A 10,008-nucleotide genomic window follows, 5' to 3' on the forward strand; every position below is an offset into this window, starting at 1 on the left:
GTGGTGCCCCTCCTGGCGTCCCTCTCCATACTATAAATACTAGTAAATCCCCAAAACCCTAAGGAGCCTCTCAAAACACTTTTTCCACCGCTGCAAGTCTCTGTTCTGTCTTGTGCCCAGCTGGGGTCCTTTTTCGGTGTCCTGTCGAAGGAAGGATCGATCACGGAGGGCCTCTACATCATCCTTGCTTCTCCCATGGTGATGTGTGAGTATCTTACCAGCGACCTACGGGGTCCATAGTTAGTATGTAGATGGTTACCTCTCTCTCTCGATCTTCAATACAAGGAGCATCGCATCGTCTCTTTGATCTATGTGATGTAATTATTTTGTGCGGTGTTTTCATTGGGATCCGATGAATTATGGCTTTATGTTCAGATTATTCGTGATAAAAAAATTGAGTCATCTATGAGTTCTATATTTGATTCTTATTTGCATGATTATTATATTTTCCTAAATCTCTTTGATCTATTGATTTGGTTTGGCCAATTAGATTAATATTTCTTCAGTGGGAGGTGTGCATTGTACTGGGTTCAATCTGGTCGTGTTATATATCCCACTGACATAGTAGGGGACAAGACACATATTTGTATTGTTGCCACTAAGGATAAAATGATTTGGCTAATTCTTATTGATTGAGTTCTATTTGTCTACATCATGTCATTGTTCTCCAAGCATTACTTTGTTTTACTTAATACTTTAGATGCATGCTAGATAGCGGTCGATGGGTGGAGTAATAGTAATAGGTGCACACAGGAGTCAACCTATTTGATTATGGACGTGATGCCTATATACACATGATCATTGCCATGAATAAATATTGCATAACTATGCACTTTTCTATCAATTGTCCAACGATAATTTGTTTACCCATTGTATGCTTACTTTATGAGAGATTACACTAGGGAAAACTATGGCCCCTGGGTCTATTCACCAATATATTTACAAACGCTACAATAACCTCATTGCCTTCATTCACTTTTCATTTATTTTGCAATATCAGCTATCATCTACACACTTCACTTGCTTGCAAATAACAAGTCCAAGGGAATTGACAACCCTCTTGCCCGCGTTGGGTGCAAGTGTTTGCTTATTTGTGTGCATTTGCTGAAGACATGGGTTGCATGTTACTCCTATTGGTTCGATAACCTTGGTTCTCACTGAGGGAAATACTTATCTATACTGTGTTGCATCATCTATTTTTCTTCATGGAAAACCCAACACAGATCACAAGTATCCCCTCCTCCAACCCGCATGGGATGACACCCTAGTCAATGGATCCAGAATGGTCGAAGTAAGACAAGCTGCCCTCCATGCCGGAGAAGACCGGAAATCACCAGAGGTGAGGTTGGGTGACAGATGGGAGTAGAGACGAGTGGAGTGAAGTGGTTAGGATTTGGTCCGGGGAGCGGATGGGGACGAATATGTTAGAATTATGCCCTAGAGGAAATAAAATAATAAAGTGGTTATTATCATATTTCCTTTTTCATGATAATTGTTTATTAACCATGTTGGAATTATATTGACCGGAAACTTAAATACATGTGTGGATATATAAACAAAAACGTGTCCCTAGTGAGCCTCTACTAGACTAGCTCATTGATAAAATATGTTTAAGGTTTCCTAACCATAGACATGAGTTGTCATTTGATAACAGGATCACATCATTAGGAGAATGATGTGATTGATAAGACCCAACCGTTAGCATAGCATTTCATCGTATCACTTAGTTTGTTGCTACTGCTTTCTTGATGTCAAGTATTTGTTCCTAAGACCACGAAATCATGCAAGTCCTTGACACCGGAAGAATGCCTTGTGTGCATCAAATGTCACTTCATAACTCGGTGATCATAAAGATGCTCTACAGGTATCTACGAGGGTGTCTGTTGGGTTGTCATGGATTGCGACTGGGATTTGTCACTCCGTATGACGGAGAGGTATCTCTGGGCCCTCTCAGTAATACAACATCACAAGAAGCTTGCAGGTAGTGTGACTAAGGAGTTAGTCATGGGATCTTGTATTACTGAACAAGTAAAGAGACTTGCTGGTAATGAGATTGAACTAGGTATGATATACCGACGATCGAATATAGGGCAAGTAACATATTGATAGACAAAGGGGACTGTGTACGAGATCGATTGAATCCTTGGCATTGTGGTTCGATCGATGAAGATATACGTGGAATATGTAGGAACCAATATGGGCATACAGGTCTCGCTATTGGTTATTGATCAGAGAGGTGTATCGATCATGTCTACATGATTCTCGAACCCGTAGGGTCGCAAGCTTAAAATTCGGTAGCGCTAGGGTAATGTTGAGATTTTAATATTGGAAAATTTAAAAGTAGTTCAGAGTCCCGGATGGGGTCCGATACATCATGAGGAGCTCCAGAATGGTCCGGAGGTTAAGATTTCTATATGGGAAGTCATATTTAGGGTTCTAGAAAAGTTCGAGAATTTTTTTGGTAGAGTACTGGGAAGGTTCTAGAAGGTTTTGGGGGTTCCACGGTTGGGCCCAATGATCCAAGAATGGGACACATGGATCAAGGGGTGGGGCTACAACTCACATGGGCTGGCCGCACCATTCCCAAGGCACATGTTGTTCAAATCTAGAGATAAGATCCTATCTCTAAATTTAAAGGGTTGAATCTAGAGATAAAATATTATCTTCATGTTTAAAGGGATTTCTTCCTTATGGCCGACCCTATGAGGGTTTTAGACACCCTCCCCTGTCCCCTAGACTATATTTAGAAGGGGGAGGTGCATGGGGCAGCCATCCCTTCACTCTTGCCCATTGGTTCTTCCAACTACTCCCACATTTCTCCTATACGTGCTTGGCAAAGCCGTGTTGGAATTATGCTGTCATCACCACCACCACACCATCGTTTTGGTTCAAATATCATCTACCTATTGTCCCTCTCTTGCTAGATCAAGAAGGAGGATACGTCACCAAGCCGGAGTGTGCTAAACTCGGAGTTGCCGCACGTGCAGTGCTTGGATTGGATTGGATCGCAACGCTAGTACAACTACGCCAACCATGATCTCTATATTGTTAACAATTTAGGTTTACAAGGGTATGTAGACACCTCTCCCTCTCGTTGCTAGCATCTCCATAGAATACATCTTGGGTGTTTCATAGTTTTTTTTCATGGAACGTTCCCCAACAGTGGCATGAGCTAGGTATATGCATAGATGATATGCACGAGTAGAACACAAAGAAGTTCTGGGTTTTGATGTTCAAATTGCTTACCTCCTTGGTATTATTTTGATTCGGCACTATTTTGGGATGAAGCAACTCGGACCAACCTTACTTGTCCTCGCACAAAAGACCGGTTCCACTGATTGACATGCAACTTGTTTTGCATAAAGGTGGCTAGCGTGTGTGTGTCTCTCCCACTTTAGTTGAATCGGAATCGATAGAGGCGGTCCTTGTAGAAGGTTAAAAGGCAACTTGAATATTACTCTTGTGGCTTTGCGTATGTAAGAACGGTTCTTGCTAGTCGCCCATAGCAGCCACATAAAACTTGCAATGACCAAGTAGAGGGCGTCTAACTTGTTTTTGTAGGGCATGTTGAGATGATCTTGTTTTTGTAATAGTTACCATGACTTGCATGTCGATGTGTATGGCAACCGACATGAGCCATAGGGTTGTCTTTAATTTAATTTATGATATTTCTTTACTTTATCGTTATGAGTTAGCAATAGTTGTAGAAGCAATAGTTTGTGAGACAAACCACATGACGACATCATGATGTAGATCATGGTGTCATGCCGATGATGATGGAGGTCATGTCGGTGCTTTGAAAATGGAGATCAAAAGCACAAGACGATGATGGCCATACCATCCCACTTATTTGATTTGCATGAGATGTTTAACTTTTTATGCATATTATATTTCTTAGTATGACAGTAGCATTAGAATATGATCCCTCACTTAATTTCAATATAAAATTGTGTTCTCCCCAAGTATGCACCATTGTGAAGGTTCGTCATTTCGAAGCACCTCATGATAATCGAGTGTGATAGACTCTTCGTTCGAATACAATGGTTGTAAGCCAGTTTTGCACATGCAGATTACTTGGGTTAAACTTGACGAGCCTAGCATGTACAGACATGACCTCGGAACATAGGAGATTGGAAGGTCGAACATGAGTCATATAGTAGATATGATCAACATGGAAATGTTCACCACTGAAGCCACCTCATCTCACGTGATGATCGGGCTTGGGTTGGTGGATTTGGATCATGTCACACTTGGACAACCCGAGGGATGTTGATTTGAGTGGGAGTCATTAGTACTTTGATTAACTGAACTAATTATCATGAACAAAATCAAAATGCCTTTGTAAATTTGTTTATAGATCAATAGCTCGCGATGTAGCTCCCCTAAATTTTTGATACGTTCCTAGAGAAAACTAAGTTGAAACATGATGGTAGCAATTATGTGGACTGGGTTGATAATCTAAGGATTGTCCTCGCTGCTTCAGAGAAGGCTTATGTACTTGATGCACCACTTGGTGCACCACCCCCTCAAGCGTTGCGTGTGGATGTTGTGAACATATGGTAGGCACGTTGTGATGACTACTTCATAGTTCAGTGTGCCATGTTTTACAACTTAGAGTCGGGGCTCCAAAGACATTTTGAGCACCATGGAGCATATGAGATGTTTCAAGAGCTGAAACTGGTTTTCCAGACTCATGCCCGAGTCGAGAGGTAAGAATCCTCCGATAAGCTCTTTAGCTACAAGATGGAGGAGAAAAACTTGTTAGTGAGCATGTGCTCAGAATTTATGGGTACTATAACTGCTTTAGCCAATTAGGAGTTAATCTTCCAAATGAAGTGGTGGCTAACAGAGTTGTATAGTCACTGTCACCTAGCAACAAGAACTTTGTGATGAGCTATAACATGCAAGGGATGGAGAACACAATCCTTGAGTTGTCCGCGTTGCTAGAATCAGGGGAGCTAGAAAACAAAAAGGAGCATCAAGTATTGATGGTGAACAAGACCACCATATTCAAGAAAGGAAAGAGAAAGAAGGTAAACTTCAAGAATGGGAAGCCAGTTATCGCTCCAATGAAGAAACCCAAGACCGTACCCAAAACCGAGACTGGATGCTTCTATTGTGAGGGGAACGGTCACTAGAAGAGGAACTACACCAAATACTTGGTAGATAAGAAGGCTGGCAATGTCAACAAAAGTATATTTGATATACATATTATTGATGTGTACCTTACTAGTGCTTGTAGTAGCCCGTGGGTATTTGATACTGGTTCAACTGCTAATATTAGTAACTCAAAAGAGGATCTACGGAATAAACAAATACTAGCTAAGGATGAGGTGACGATGCGCGTAAGACTTGGTTAGAAGGTTGATGTGATCGCCGTTGGCACACTCGCTCTTCGATTACCTTTGGGATTAGTTTTAAACCTAAATAATTGTTATTTGGTGCCTGCATTGAGCATGACATTATATTTGGATCTTTTTTATTGCGAGACAGTTATTCATTTAAATCAAAGAATAATGGTTGTTCTATTTATATGAATAATATCTTTTATGCTCATGCACCCAATGTGAATGGATTTTTCTTATTGAATCTCGATCGTAGTGATACACATGTTCATAACATTGATGCCAAAAGATGCAAAGTTAATGATGATAGTACCACTTACTTGTGGCACTGCCCCTTAGGTCATATTGGTGTAAAACGCATGAAGAATCTCCATGCTCATGGATTTTTGGAATCACTCAATTTTGAACCATTTGAGACATGCGAACCATGCCTCATGGGCAAGATGACAAAAACCCCGTTTTTAGGTACGATGGAGTGGGAAAGTGACTTATTGGAAATAATACATATTGATGTATGTTGTCCAATGGGTGTTGAAGCATGTGGTGGATATCATTATTATCTTACCTTCATAGATGATTTGAGTAGATACGAGTATATTTACTTAATGAAACACACGTCTTGAAATTTTGAAAAGTTCAACCAATTTCAGAGAGAAGTTGAATATCATCATGACAATAAGATAAAATGTCTATGATATGATCGTGCACGTGAATATCTGAGTTATGAGTTTGGTATGCATTTAAGATAATGTGTAAATTGTTTCACAACTCATGCCAGCTGGAACACCTCACTATAATGGTGTGTCCGAATGTCGTAACCGTACTCTATTGGATATGATGCATTCTATGATGTCTCTTATCGATTTGTCACTATCATTTTGGGGTTATGCATTAGAGACAACTACATTCACTTTAAGTAGGGCACCATCTAAATAAGTTGAGATGACACCGGATGAATTATGATTTTGTAAGAGATCTGAGTTGTCATTTCTTAAAGTTTGAGGATGCGACTCTTATGTGTGATAAGATCGAACCCAAAGCGGAGAAGTGCATCTTCATAGGATTCCCTAAGGAAATAATTGGGTAGACGTTCTATCTCAGATCCGAAGGCAAGGTCTTTGTTGCCAACAATGGTTCCTTTCTAGAGAAGGAGTTTCCCTCATGAGAATTGAGTGGGAGTAAGGTAGAACTTGATGAGGTTGTTGAACCGTCACTTCAATTAGAAAGTAGCATGACACAAAAAGATGTTTATGTGACACCTACACCAATTGAAGAGGAAGCTAATGATGATCATGAAGCTTCAGATCAAGTCACTACCGAACCTTGTAGGTCGACAAGGACACGTAATGCCCCTGAGTTGTATGGTAATCCTGTCTTGGAGGTCATGTTGTTAGATAACAGTGAACCTACAAGCAATGAAGAAGCGATGGTGGGCCCGAATTGTGGCAAATGACTAGAGGCCATGAAATATGAGATAGGATCCATGTATGAAAACAAAGTATGGACTTTGGAGGACTTACCTGATGATGGTAAGGCCATGCAGAACAAATGGACCTTTAAGAAAAAGACGGGCACAGACGGTAATGCCACGGTCTATAACGCACGACTTGGTGCAAAAGGGTTTTGACAAGTTTAAGCAGTTGACTATGATGAGACTTTATCACCCGTAGTGATGCTTAAGTCCGTCACGATTATGTTAGCAATAGCTACATATTTCGATTATGAAATGGCCGGTGGATGTCAAATCAGTGTTCCTTAATGGTTTCCTTAAGGAATAGTTGCATATGATGCAACCACAAGGTTTGGTCGATCCTAAAAATGATGACAAAGTATGCAAGCTCCAGCTGTTAGAGCATATTTCTCCACATGTTGTTTTGGTAATTGATGACAATCCATATGTACTAATGGTTGCCTTAAGTTATATTCAAATGATTTGTCCATAGGCAATCCTTGAAGTCCATCTGTTGGTGTCAAGGAGTTTATATGTTGACCAAGGTGGTATTCAAGGTAATATCCAAAGATTGGTCATAAAAACACAAGGTTGATCAAGACTAAGCAAAGAGTAAATCAAGATGATCAACACACAAAGCATACAAGATGTACCGAGAGGGATCAAGTGATCCCATGGTATGGTAATCATTGTCCATAACGCTTTTGTGTACTAACCCATGGTCCTTGTGAGAGTTGTATGTGGGGTTAGGTGTGTCTCCATGAGTTTGCGTCAAGAGGAAGATCTCATTCAACCTATGAAGGATGACATCAAGTGGTGATCGTCATCAATATTGTGGTGTGCAAGTTCAAGTGGAGCATCACGAAGATATCATGCTTGAAGCTTGTCGTCCATTGTGGTGGCAATGGACTTGTGAAGCTGTGCTGAAGAGTGGCTCACCCATAGTGAGTATGGGGGAGCAATCAACTAGTCTTCGTCAAACAAAGGCAATCAAGAAAGGTGGTCCATCTTGAGGAAGCCAAGATCATCATCATCATCTAGCTCAAGAGGACTAGGTGCAAGGTATAGGTTTGCCCTTGATAGGTTTTCTATTTTATGATAGATTGTCGTACTGTCAAGGGGGGCTCTCAAGTGAGTAGCTTGATTGTATCGTTTGTTGAGAGATCAAACCATTTGCATCTTTGCATCATATTTCTTGGTTCTTGTTTGGTGTTTCTCTTTGTGAGTTTTAGAGCTTATGGTCATCTTCATGACAAGCTCAGGTTCATCGAAAACGGAGTCCATGTGCATCTTCTATGATGTTTCCGATGTTGGAAGTTTTTGCTAGTTCACCATTCATAGAGGTCTCACTTATCTATATCATTAGCATTTTCTAACTTCATGTTCTTAATATTTTATGTCTCTGTTGGATATCTCTTGTCTTTGTGAATTCTACAAGCCTGAGTTTGCTCGATTCGGAGTTCGTATGCAAAAGTTAGAGCAGTTTCAGTATCCAGCGGTAGTACCGCTCATGGTGCCAGCGGTAGTACCGCCCCCGGAGAATTAGTATTTTTTTACTACCGCTCCCTCAGACGTTCTGGGAGCTGTAGTACCGCTCCAGTTGGGCTGTGAGTGGGGGTAACGGTTGGATTCGTTCCCCCACTGTACAAAGGAGTTCTTCTTCCCCATTGGACCTTATCTGTCCGTTGAGCTCGTGTTCTTCCCCCATTGTTGACCTTCTTAGAGCTTGCTAACTCTCAATCCCTCCAATCATTCTTGCTAGTTCTTGAGGGAAAAGAGAGAGGAGATCTAGATCCACATCTCCACCAATCACTTTCTCCTCTATGTGAGGGGAACCCCTTGGATCTTGATCTTGGAGTTCTTTGTGAGCTCCTTGTTCTTCCTCTCATATTTCTCCATAGCTTTTGTTGTTGTGGAGAGATTTGAGTGTGAGGGACTTGAACACTTCGTGTGTTCTTGCCATAGCATTTGTTGCATCGGTTTGAGATCTCCACAGTGATACGTGGAAGTGAGAAGTTGTGAAGCTTATTACCCTTGGGTACTTGGTACCCCTAGAAGCTTGGTGGTGCCTCGGAGCTCAATCATTATGGTGTAAAGCTCCGGGCAAGCGTCGGGGTCTCCAATTAAGTTGTGGAGATTGCCCCGAGTATTTGTGGTCACCTCGAAGCCATATGCCATTGTGGTGAAGCTTCGTGGTGTTGTTGGGAGCCTCCAATTAAGTTGTGGAGATTGCCCCAACCTTGTTTGTACGGGTTCGGTGAACGCCCTCAAGGGCCCCTTAGTGGAATCACGTCATCTTGCATTGTGCAAGGGCGTGAGGAGATTACGATGGCCTTAGTGGCATCTTGGGGAGCATTGTGCCTCCACACCACTCCAAATGGAGATGAGCATCCGCAAGGGTGTGAACTTCAGGATACATCGGCGTCTCTGCGTACCTCGGTTATCTCTTAGCCGAACCCTTTACTTATGCACTTTACTTTGTGATACCATATTGTTTCTTGTCATATATCTTGCTATCACTTAGTTCTTTATATTGCTTAGCATAAGTTGTTGATGCACATAGGTGAGCCTAGTTGTTTTCGGTTTTGTGCTTGACAAATTAAACATTAGTTTTATTCCACATTTGTTCAAGCCTAAACCATAATTATTTTAAAGCGCATTCTAGGCGACATCCACGTCCTTTCACCAACAATCCATTTATGGACTGGTGCAAACATCTCAGAGTTGGAATCTTCACTTTGATGAGGTGATCAAAGCGTTTGGGTTCATACAAGTTTATGGAGAAGCTTGTATTTACAAGAAAGTGAGTGGGAGCACTATAGCATTTCTGATAAGTATATGTGGATGACCTATTGTTGATCGGAAATGGTGTTGAATTTCTCAAAAGCATAAAAGGTTGTTTGAAGGGAGTTCTTCAAAGGAAGACCTAGGTAAAGTTGCTTTCATATTGTGCATCAAGATCTATTGGGATAGATCATGACGCGTGATAAGACTTTCACAAAGCACATACCTTGACAAAATTTTGAAGAAGTTCAAAATGGATCAGTCAAAGAAGGAGTTCTTATTTGTACTGTAAGGTGTGAAGTTGAGTAAGACTCAAATATCGACCACGACAAAAGAAAGAGGAAGGACGAATGTCTTCCCCTATGCATTAGCCATAGGCCCTATACTATATGTCATGTTGTGTACTGCATCTTATGTGTGCCTTGCCAT

The sequence above is a fragment of the Hordeum vulgare genome, chromosome 3H (genome assembly GCF_904849725.1).
Source record: "Hordeum vulgare subsp. vulgare chromosome 3H, MorexV3_pseudomolecules_assembly, whole genome shotgun sequence".
Classification (NCBI taxonomy): domain Eukaryota; kingdom Viridiplantae; phylum Streptophyta; class Magnoliopsida; order Poales; family Poaceae; genus Hordeum; species Hordeum vulgare.